The following is a 12,073-nucleotide window of genomic DNA, read 5'->3' on the forward strand; positions in this document are numbered from 1 at the left end:
CGGCTGTCAAGGTTCTGATCTCTGGGGTGGGTGGAGGTATGGGGTGGAGGCGGTGGCCTCCTTTTGAGAAGACTATTTGTGGGGACTCTAAGAAAACTACTGGTAGGGTGTTGCTTAGCATTGTGGGAAAGAGCCAGCCACCATCTTTGAGTTCAGCAAGGTGAGCCTGGAGGGTGGACCCCTCTCCAAAAGTAAAGACACAAAGTAGCCTCCCAGCTTTGAACATAGTATCTATGGTGCACTTGTGAATCAGAGGACACCTTTCTGTTAGATGTTACACATTGCTGTGTTTCTTTGGTTATAAAAAAGATTGGAAAACTATGAGCAAAGTCTACCCAGAACACTAGACAAAGTCCCCAGCATAAGCTATGCCCTCACGGCTGCCTTGTAGTCTCTAGGTACAGCGTGTCATTGACTCTGGCTTGTAGGCCCTGTGCACTTCCAGTCCTGGCAGGGATGGTTTCCATCAAGGTGGGGCATACTGCATGGTGGTTTTTTGTGCTTATGACTGTGTGTAGCATACATGCCTGGCACAGATAACCAGAGGTGGGTGCTGCCTGGTTAGTGGCAGAAGCAGGTAGAGACTGGCTATGGGAGGGTGGGTGCCTCAGCCCATCCAAGCATACATACTGCACACATTGGCAGAGCCCAGCACTACCCTCCTTCCAGGCCTCTATTTCTCCTCTCTGGCCTGGTACTCATGGTGGGGGAAGAGGGTAGAAGCCTGTTACAGACGGTGGGGATGTGAAGAGGTCTGAAGAGGTCTGGAGTTCTGACCACCTGCGCCCACAGGAGCGAGGAGGCCAGAAGAGTTGAGTTGCCCTTCCTCCCCTGGTTCCCAGATCTGGAGCAGGTCTTAGTCTGAGTGAGTAGGTCCATACCACCTCCTCCCTGCACACACCCAGCAGAGGAGCAGTGTTCTGTCCCCTTCTCTTGACTCCAGAGTGGGAGTACATTCATGGGTTCAGGCAGAAGTGACATCTTGCCTGCCCAGCATTAAAAGCCAGAAAGTACCAGGCAGGTGGGCGTGAAATATGAATGAGTTACAACAGGCAACCCCTTCTCCCCTCTTCCCTGGCATGCGGCCCCCAGGCAGCCTCTCCTCTCACTAGAGAGGCCCACTCACTGGAGCCCTGCCTAGATGACTCAGATGGATGCCAAGACAAGGCCCTCCCTGTATGCAGAAGGCTCCAAGTGGATCACTGCTTAGGATGTCTGCAGAAAAATCCTGCAGCCAGACTGGCAGGGTACAGTGAGAACCCCAAATCCAGCCACTTGTCCCCTCTTCTCTAGAGAGCTGATAGCTTACAGGCCTGGTTCAGTGGGCTGTGCTGCTTGAAGGCATTGATAGGGCCTCCTCCTATAGCCCCTCCTGGGTGGGGCTTAGCCAGAGTCCCTACTAATCATACTGACCCAACCTCCAGCCTCCTTAAAACCATCACGGACCTCGTATCCTAGCCACGCCTAGTTCCCTAGGTTGCCCTATAGTTGCCGTGGGTGTCATCACGCAGGGTTGGCAATGGAACAGGTAACTAGGAAATATATCATGGAGAAGGGGCCTCACCTGTGCCTTGGCTTGTCCAGTTGGCCACCCTGAGCTCGCTGGATCTTGTCTGGGCCTCATGGGATCTGCATGGCTCTAGGTACTTTGAAATAGCTTGAACTTCTCCCAGGGTAGGCCACTACTTCTGGTAAGTTACCTGCCTTATCCTACAGAGAAGAGGGACCCTCATGCTGCCACCCAGATACCCACACAATAGCTCAGTTTCTCTGTGGGTGCAGCTCTTTGGCAGGAAGGCCTCTTGGTGAAGCAGCCAACCTCATTTATAAAATGAGCAAAGTTTTTTACACTCCCACTGAGCCACTGGGTGTTGCCAGCAGGAGGGCGACCATCAAGATCCCACAGCTAACCGAGGAACACTGCACTTTCTCAGTGTTTTTTTTTAAATAGTTTGATATTTTGAAATAAGAATGAGAGATTCCATTTTGCTCACGACAGGGCCCTCTCCCTTCATCCAGGAGATGCTCCGTGAATCCCATGAAGTAGGAGAGGGATCAACAAAGCAGAGCTGAGAGGGTAAAGCTCCCTGAGGCTGGGTGAAGCCTCATACGTACGGACTCAGCCACAACTGTGCTTCACAGGGTAGCCTTAGCTAGCTGGCCAGTGAGCTTCGATAGCTCGGATGTCTCCACCTCCCAGCTTTTTCCATGGGTTCTGGGGATTGAACTCATCCCCCACTCCCACCCCCATCCCCAGTATAGTGTTCTTTAATAGATAGCATTCCATCAAGTCTTCGTGGGCCTAGAAGTGTGTATCTTCTGTCAGCCTGTCTAACAAATGTAAGTGCTGAGACCTGGGGACTAAGTGTCCCATTTCGTCCTCACCCCACAACCCGAGCCATGTAGGACGACAGCTAGCCAAGTGAGGTCCTTCCTGTCAGTTTAGCCCTGGGACCTCTTGTTCTGCTGCCCACTCACCAGACCAGAAGTACTGGGATTGGGGCAGGGTGAAGGTAAACAGTCTTGAGTGCTAGAGCAGGAATGAGTGCATGTACCCCCATACCCCCATACTCCCCAATTCACCCTGCAGAGAGAGGCCAGCCAGTGCCCGTCAGGCCAGGACGACTGCCGTGGACAGGATTTGTTAGTTCCTTTCCTCGTTGCTGCAACAAAATACTTGACAAACTATCTGTGGCCTCCAACAAGGCCACACCTCGTACTAGTGCCACTGCCTTTGGGATTATGGGAACTAAGTACGTTCAGACTACCACACACTGACAGAGAAATGGACTGGCGGGCCGGCTAGCTTCAGATCAGAGAATGATAAGATTAAAGCAACTTCAGGAAGGAGGTTGCTTTGGTTCCGTTGAATCCAGCATGGCAAGGAGGACAAGTGGCAGGAACACAGGCAGGCAGCTGGTCACATTGCAGCTGCAGAGAGATAGTGCTCCTTTCATTCAGTCTGCTGCAGCCCCCAGGATGCCTCTGCCTCCATTTAGAGCAAGTCTTCTCACCTCAGCCCAGTCTAGGTGAGCCTCACAGACACGGCTGGTGGCCTGTCTCTTTGGTGACTCTGCAACCCACCAAGCTGACTTTCTTAAGCATCATACCTGAGGCGGATAGAGGTGAGGCAGGTTGATGTGGAGGGGCTCTGCTGGTGTACAGGTCTGCAATGTCTGGTTACACAGTCCCTCAGCCTGGTAGCCACTCTCCACAGGCTGACTGACCCTCCCCTACATCCTACACACACACACACACACAAACCAAGAAAAAAAAACACCCATGCTTCACCTGGACATCCTTTTCTTCTGACAACTTCCACCAGCCAGGATCTGACCTGGTCCGAAGAGAACATAGGATAGACAGCACACTGGGTGCTAAGGCAGCATTGTCCTCTACCCAGCCTACCACCTCTAGACCTCCCTGGTAAGCAGCTTGGTTATGATTCCAGCTGAGGGGAGGACTCAGCACAGAGGTGCTTGGCACAGGAGAAGGCAGACCTTATGTGCTGTGGTCTGTACCAGCCAAGGTCTTGTTGGGCCCCACTGGTTCTGCAGACCAAGGGCAGACTGGAGAAGTCACCTCAGGTCTGCCTTGGTCTTCCTGCCCTCTACACCGTGGTCAAGGGCAATGGGATGGACACTCATCAAATAAACAGGCCAAGGGCTACAGTAAAGAGGGATGGAGCCCCAGATAACTTTGGGTCACACATTACCCTGGCTCCAGGAAACAGGGTTAGTCTCACCCTGGAACCTGTCACAAGTTCACGGCAAAACTTCCAAGATCACAGCTTCTGCAAGTAAAGGAGGAGACCCTGTGCTAATATTAAAGGACAGAGAGTTGGAGATGGCTCGGTGCGTAAAATCTTACCACGTAAGCATGAGGTTCCTGAGTCTTAGTCCCCACAAAAGCCAGACGTGTAGCGTGAACATCTGTGATCCTGGTGTTCTGTCTTAGACTTCCTGTCGCTGTGAAGAGACACATGACCGTGGCAGGAAGCATGGTGGCATGCTGGAGGAGTAGCCGAGAGTCCTCCATCCTGCAGGCAGCAGAAAGTCAACTGAGACAACTGGGTGGTATCCTGAGCATAGGAAACCTCAAAGCCTACCCCACAATGACACACTTCCTCCAACAAGACCACACCCACTCCAGCAAAGCCACACCTCCTAATAGTGCCTCTTTTGGGATTATGGAGGCCCCTTACATTCAAACTGCCCACATCACATACTCTGGCAGAGAAATAGAGACGGCAGAGCAGCTAGCTTGACGTACATATCAGAGAATGATAAGAAAGACAAAATTAATGGCAAGAACCTATACCTGAGGTTGTCCTCTGACCCCCACGTATGTGCTGTGGCATGCATACATGGGCACACTCCTGTATACACACAAGAGAGAGAAGCATAGAAAACTAGTTATCTCTAAAGGCGTTGCACTGACCCCAGCCTCGGCATACTGCCTGCCTAGGTAGGACCTTTGACGGACTATCCCGCCCCCCAAGCTGCAGGGTAGCCACGCAGTGCCTACTGCACACATCTGTGTGTGAAGACAGTGTGCGCCCAGTTCAGATGAGCATCCTTGGCCGTCTGGAGCCTGTGTCCTCAGGAGAGGGGCCCAGTTGCTGAGGCTGCCGAGTGGATTGACCGGAGCAAGCAGTGGGTACTCTGTCGGTGCATGTCTTGGGGGATGCTGTGTCTCCTGGAGACCAGAGATGGGTTTGCTGATGCAATGATCTAAGGCCCAGGGCAGGGCAGGAGCCCACTTAGCCAGAGCAGCAATGGCCAGAAGGGCCGTACTTAAATTTGCTGGACTGAGAAAAGGGTCTATCTAGCCTTGCTGTCCATTCACATCCTGGCTATAACCCAGGAAAGTCACAGACTCTCGGGACTCTGAGTTAAAGAAGAAGGTATAGGCACTGACATGTATCCAGGCCTTAAAAAGAAGAGGAGAGCACAGTGCACAGGCTGGGTGAGCACCTGTGGTATGCAAGGCAGATGGCAGAGACCTAGTGCCAAGTGTGACTGGGACAGATGGGTAGCCCTGGAGATGGAGGTTGAGTATCAGTGTTGGTGGCCCTGGGCACAGGGCCCAAAGCATGCCAGAGCCGTGGACCCCTGAATCCTCCCAACACCCAGCTGCAGGCTTAGCCATAGAAATCTGGAAGAAGGCCCAAGACAAGCAGCCTGCCTCTTGGCAGTGAGGCCAAGGTTGAGCAGGAAGGGTGGCTGTGGACCTGGCTGAGAGAGACGAGTGGACTAAGAATGAGGTTGCAAGGCTGTCTCGGGGATGGGGATGGGGCAGATCCCTGCCCATGTCCAGCTTGATTCAGGCCAAGTTTTCTGTAAGTACGGAGCCTCCCTGGCCTGCCTATTATCAGCCTAGAAAGCGAAGTTCTTGCCCACAGGATCTGTTTTTCCCCTTTCCGTATATAAGTTTCCTGCAACCCTAGGAGGAACATCTGCAGTAGACCTTGCCTCTGAGTGAGCCCAGGGAACAGCCTAGGGATCCCAAGACTTTATCAAGAAGGACGAAGGCCTCATTGGCACAGACATTATCCCCTGCACCCCAGCATAGACCCAGCTTGCTGGCTGATCACAAGAGTAAAGCCTAGGAGGCCCCACTGGCAGCCCTTATACAGTACTGGGTGTGAATATGGCCCCTAAAAGCCACTACTTCACTCTAGAGGCCTGGGCCAGGGGAGGGGAGACTTGTGCTTCTGAGCTTAGAGCAGAGCTTCCAGCAGTGTCATTGCACAGTAGCCCTTGGACCACCAGGGCCCGTGTCTGGGAATGTCTGTGACTGCTCTGTCACTGCAGGAACTGCCCGGTGGAGATGCAGAGGCATAGTGCTGCTGAGCCTAAGGGTCAGAGAAACTCCAGGGCCTTTCCCCTCTAGGCCCGAGCTGTTAGGGTGGCAATGGCAGGCCTGCAGTTGCCCATGCTGCCAACAGATGCCAGTGTATCTGACAGCCCTGATCGTGGTCACCAAGAGGCACCAGGACATTGTTAGCTTTGCCCCCATCACTGTGTAAGAGGCAGCTGGGAGGACTGTGTCCCCATTTTACAGGCAGAAAATGTGGGCCCAGAAGTTGCCCTGCTCAGGATCTGAAAGCTGAAGGCTTGGAGTCATGCCCTGGGTTTAAAATAATAGCTAGGTTTTCATATATATATCACACACACATATATACAAATATATAAAATCAGGAGTTCCCCTCTCATGTTTGAAATGCCCCTGGACACCAAGACTGTTGGGCTGGGGATCTTTGTGTTCAGACACCTGCCTGCCTTGCTGAGCAGTGGCTGCTACATTCTGGGATGACTTAGGCCTCTTCCCTGGACTTGTGGTCCCTGCCTGGCAGCTAGACAGGAAGGGGCAGGACAGTGTCAGTGAGTGGGGTTCATAGCAGCCCTTTCCCCTATCCTCCCCACTCTATCTGCCTTTCCAGGGACATAAGGGCACTGGGAGGGTCAACACCGCCCCCTGACCCCCCCCCACCCCCGGTGTCCATGTCTCCCAAACATCTAGCCTCTTCTCTTCCTAGCAGAGAAGCCATTAGGACTCCTGTCCTCAGCTTGGACTCTACAGTGAGAAGGATGTGTGATGGGGGTTGGGGGGACCTGTCCAAGAATCCACACATGGCCAGAAGTGACTAGGGTGTATGCCTTGGCTCCTAGGACAATGCCAATTTCTGTTTAATGTCTCTCACCTCCCTGCAAAGCTGACGGACCTTAGCAAAACTGACCTGTGATGGATTTGTTTGTTGCTTGGAGTTGAGTTAGCACTGCTGCCTGGGCTGTGCTGTGGACAACTGTCAGCGAGTTGTCCAGGCGCTCATTCCAAGCGGATATATTTACCTGGCCTTCTGGGTCACTAACTTAATTATGTGATTATTGCTGCAACCCTGATATCCCGGGCCCTGTAGCCCAGCATCCAGCTTACCCTCACATTGTGTAAGGTCCTCAGTGTGTCGGCCCTGAGGAAATACACCAGGTTCCGAGACCCAAACGGGGTAAAAGTGTATGTCCCTCCCTTTAAAAGGATACAGACCCAGGCTGGCACAGTAAGAGTACAGCTGTGGGAACACCAGAGACCCAGGCTCTTCCTCTACCTGTCCAGAGTGGAGCTTCTGCTTAAGGTCCAGGGTGCCTGCAGACACTTGGAGTCACAGCTGCACTCCATCCAGCAGGAAGAAAAGAAGACAAGGAAGAGTGTCTCTGGGGACATCCTGATGGCCAGGCTTAGTCACATAACCATACTGAGTCACAAATACCTCCCGAGCTGCTTCGTCCGCAGTTGCTGTCATCTTGAGCATCCACACAAGTGAAGCTCCCCAGATCTGCGTTGCCTTTTTTGCTATCTATAAGAATTCAGCTTAGGCTGGGGCTGTTGAAGAGTCCGTGTGACTTATGTTGGACTGGCCACTCACATCCCTGGGTATTCCTTTCCCATTCCTCCAGCCGGCTGCATCAGCAGATTGCATAGGTCACCAAAGAGGCCCATCTAGGGCTCAGCTGCCCTCATCCTCGCCCAAGATAGGATTCCATTCTGTGTTCCCCACGAGCTGGTAGCTGTGGGCACTACCTGCTCTGGGGGTCCCAAGGGCCAAGTGGGTTCAAGAGAGGGATCAGTAGAACCGCCTTCCTAGGAAGACTGTGAGCAGGGTCTGTCTGCACCTGACCCCTGACGTCATGAGCCCTGGGCCTGAACCAAGGTATTTTTGGAAGCAGACTCGGTGACTCAACAGAAATCACCCCTGCTTTTCTTTAGGTATTAGCAGAGGGGTCGCCTTAGACCAGCATTTTCTGTGCTGCATTTGGAGAGAAAAACAAAAATACCCCTCCCCAGCTGCTAACAGCAGCTCAGACGATGGGCTGGCGGGGTGTCCCACAGGTACCAAGTAGGGCTAGTTGGCCCTGCATACAGGGTCAGGGGCAAGGCGATGAGGGGCAAGCCCCTGGGAACCTGTTTGCTTGCTAGGCACCCTCTTGTGCCTCCATGAATCGTTGTCTCCTCTGGGCCATCCACTTGATCCTTTACCCCTCAGCCTGCAGCTGTGCCCTCTGGGAGGGGAGGCGACACAGTCTTACAGTCTCAAAAAGCCTTGCCCATAGCCATTCTGCTCCTGGTGAAAGCAGCCACCCCACATGGCCTCAGCCCCACAGTAGAACTTGAAGCCAAAATCACACTTCATTTTTCTAAAGTCCTAACAGGAACCCAGGAACAGGGGCACACAAAGCCACTGTGGGGTAGGAAGCAGCTGGCACCTGGGGAGCCAGTGGCAGGATGCTAGCCAAGGTACTTTGTGTCAGGGACTCCCAGCTTCGGCAACCTCCACAGTGTTCTCTTCTTTATCAGGGACCTAGGGCAAGGTCTGCTTGTCTCTCACAAAGAGGCACTGTCCAGCTCTCTGACTGATGCCCCATGAGCCTGGGGTGGTAACAGTAGTCAGAACAGTTCGGGGAAGGAGACCCCATGCTTGAGTGTCCTGAGTATGTGGGACCTTCTGAACTTGAGTCAGGTGTCTTAAAGGTTGTTAATTATTAATCTATTTATGTGTGTATGTGTGTGTGCCTCTGTGAGCTATGCATATGTGTGTGTGCCTCTGTGAGCTATGCATATGTGTGTGCGTGTGCCTCTGTGAGCTATGCATATGTGTGTACGTGCCTCTGTGAGCTATGCATATGTGTGTGTGTGCCTCTGTGAGCTGTGCATATGTGTGTGTGTGCGTGCCTCTGTGAGCTGTGCATATGTGTGTGTGCCTCTGTGAGCTATGCATACATGTGTGTGTGCCTCTGTGAGCTGTGCATGCATGTGTGTGTGCCTCTGTGAGCTGTGCATGCATGTGTGTTTGCCTCTGTGAGCTATGCATATATTGTGTGCCCCTGTGAGCTGTGCATGCATGTGTGTGTGCCTCTGTGAGCTTTGCATACATGTGTGTGTGCCTCTGTGAGCTATGTACACCACATGCAGGCAGGAGCCTCTAGAGGCCAGAAGAGGAAGTCAGATCCCCTGGAACTGAAGTTGCGGGTGGTTCTGAGCTGCCCTGTGGGTGCTGCGAACCAAACCCAGGTTCTCTGCAAGACTGGACACTCAACTGCTGAGAGAGAGATGGAGAGAGAGAGATTGTTTTCTCATGTTCATATGTGTATGGGTACACATGTATACTGCATGTAGAAGCTAGAAGTCACGCTCAGGAATGATTCTTAAGGTGTTGTCCACCTTGGGTTTTTTTAGACAGGGGAACTCACCAAGCAGACTAGACTGGCTGTCCCCATCACACCTCAGAGGTTCACCTGTTTCTGTATCCCAGGCTCTGGGCCCCAGCCTTTTTAACATAACATACATGCTGGGAAATGTGTGCAGGCACGCCACAGTGCACCGTGGATGTCAGTGGACCGTTTGCGAGAGTCGGTTCTCTCCTTCCACCATGTGGGTTCTGGGGATCAAGCCCAGGAGGTCAGGTTTGGCAGCAGTGTGTGTACTCACTGAGCCCTCATGGCAGCCCGCATGCCAGGCTTTCTATGATTTCTAGCGATCACACTCAAGGCCTCTGCTTGCATGCCAAGCAGTTTTCTGACTGACCCTAGCTGTGTTCTCACAAAGGACAAAGGAAGGCAGACCTTATAATGCCGTTTCTCTCTGAGGCCTTTTGTGCAGCAGGGATCCTGCAGTTGTGACATTGACTCAGCTATTTATTTACAGGTTGAGGGTCTTCTATCCAAATGCCTGGGATATTAAATTTTGTGGGAGATCTTTTTCTGATTTTATTAATAAATAAATAATAACATTAATAAAGTATGTTGGCCATGGGTCCTAAGGGCAAACATTACCCTCTGTGTACATGTAATACAGAGGTAATTGAATGCTGTATTTTTAACATTGACTCAGATGTGTGGTGTCATGTTTCAGATTTTGAAGCATGCCGGGTCTTCAGATTTGGGATGTTCAGTCTCTGATGCATGACAAACAACTCAGAAATATAAAGAAACCGGGAACAGGGAGGGGCTGAAGACATCTAGGAGCTAGAGGATGGAGAGGAGCAATGTGAAACACTGTCTTCTGAACGTGGCCTGGCCCCTGCACCATGAACTCAGCTCAAGCCTGTGCTCCCCAACATCCCGGCCTGGGTGGGAGGGCCATGAGGCCCCACCCTGCTCTGATGAACCTGTTTTGGAAGGGGGTCATATTCCTCACAGTGTAGCCCTGGTTGGTGGGCCACACCCGTGCTCATGCAGGCTACCCCGCCTGATTAAACTAATTGTGCTTGTGCCTAGTAGGCCACAGAAAAATGCGTGGAAACAGTGGGAGGAAGTGGGAAGAAGAAATTCAGGGATTAGAGAGGAGGCAAAATGTGTTATATACATGATGAAATTGTCAAAAGATAATTGTTTTTTAAAGAAGCCAGTGAGGTGCCATTCTAGCACTGCAGAGAATTTGGGGCTTAAGGCCAACCAGGACTGTGTAGTAGACCCCCATCTATCTGGGCATGGTTGCTTGTCTGTGATCTAAGCATTTAGGAGGCTAGGATGGGAGGACCACCATGAATCTGAAGCCACCCAGAAGCTACAGTGTGAGACCCTGTTTCAAAAAAATAAAATAAATCGGAAGGGAGAAAGGAAAAAGAATTGTGTAATTATCAGGCTTATCAGTTTGTACTAACCTGTAAAGTTACCTAAGTTTGAAAATTTTTGTAATAAAATATTAGGGAAAAATCCCTTACCTCACTAAGACCCCCTTGACTAGGCTTTGTGGAGCTGTTCAAGGCCATCCTTAGCTCCTTAGGGAGTTGAGTTCAGTCTGGGCGTATCTATAAATGAGAGAAGCCTGATTATACTAACTAGAGGAGTTACAGGATAGGAGGGAGGAGCTTATGACTACTGGACTGGTTAGGTTAGTAGTTCTGGGATTTATATGTAAATAAGGCATGAAGGCCAGTGCCTGCCATCTCCACATTGAAATCTGAGTCAAGATTTCAGTATTCATTCAGAAATGTAAGAATAGTTGGTTTTCCCAAAGCTGTTACCCAATTTACTCCCCCTTTCTCCCGTTTCTCGCAGCCTCGTCTACCTTTTGTAAGTAGATTTAGGACACGTTGGGGCTGTTGTTCCTCGTGGTTGTCAGCAGAGGACTTTGCTCTGGCAAGGTCGGCCCCCTGCCTCTGAGACCAGTCCCCAATCATTTATAAGTATTGTGAGAGTCACCTGAACTAATTTGGGATCGGATCCTGGTTTGCTCTGTCCTCTCAGGGCTAACAGGGAAAGTGTCATGTAACTGAGTCTGGCTTTGAATGATCCCCTTTGGATTACTTTTCTTTTAAGATTAAGGCAAAGAGAACCTTGTTTGTTTTGTGTGAGTGTGAAACTTGCTTGTGTATATATGCTTGTGCGCGTGTGCAAGCCTCAAGTAGGCATCAGGTATCCTCATTGATCTCCTGTTTTCCTTTTAAATAAAGATTGTGTTTATGTGCGGGTGTCCACTGATGCCAGAGTTACAGATAGTTGTGAGTCAGGACATGGGTGTTGGGAACTGACCAGGTCCTCTGCAAGCACAGCAAGAACTTTTTAACCACTGAGCCATCTCTGTTGCCCCTGTTTCCTTTTCTTTTTCTGAAGTGTCTGAGACCCATAAGAGCTTGTATCCTGTCTATGAGAAATAATTCACAATAATGAGACTTGTACCCTTGCTGCCCTTAGGGCATCCCATAAGGATGGTGTCTTAGGACCACTGTAAACACCTGGGCCTCCAGCCCAGAACACAGCAGCTCTAGCCTCTGCCTTGAATTTCCAAGTATACCATATCACTACAGGGAAATCACTTACAGTGATTCCAACATAAGCACCCATCGCTAAGACAGTTGCTGCGGTTTCTCTTAAGACTTATTTTGATATTTATGTGTATCCATGTGTCTCGCTGTATATGTGTGCCTGTGTGGGGGTAACTGAGAACTCCAGGAAAGGCTCTCCGAACTCTTAGAGTTGGGGTTACTGGCAGTTGTGAGCCACCTAACAGTCCTGAGAACTGAACTTGGGTCCTCTAGAAGAACAGCAAATGCTTTTAACTGCCGAGCCATCAT

At 51.1% G+C, this 12,073-nt stretch overlaps 1 protein-coding gene across 1 annotated transcript in view; it reads left to right on the forward strand.

The window, feature by feature from the left end:
• Positions 1–12,073, forward strand: part of Hs6st1 (heparan sulfate 6-O-sulfotransferase 1) — a 42,454-nt gene that overhangs the window by 26,616 nt on the left and 3,765 nt on the right. The gene's annotated exons all lie outside the window — the stretch shown is intronic.

The sequence above is a fragment of the Chionomys nivalis genome, chromosome 19, assembly GCF_950005125.1.
Source record: "Chionomys nivalis chromosome 19, mChiNiv1.1, whole genome shotgun sequence".
In the NCBI taxonomy this organism is placed as follows: domain Eukaryota; kingdom Metazoa; phylum Chordata; class Mammalia; order Rodentia; family Cricetidae; genus Chionomys; species Chionomys nivalis.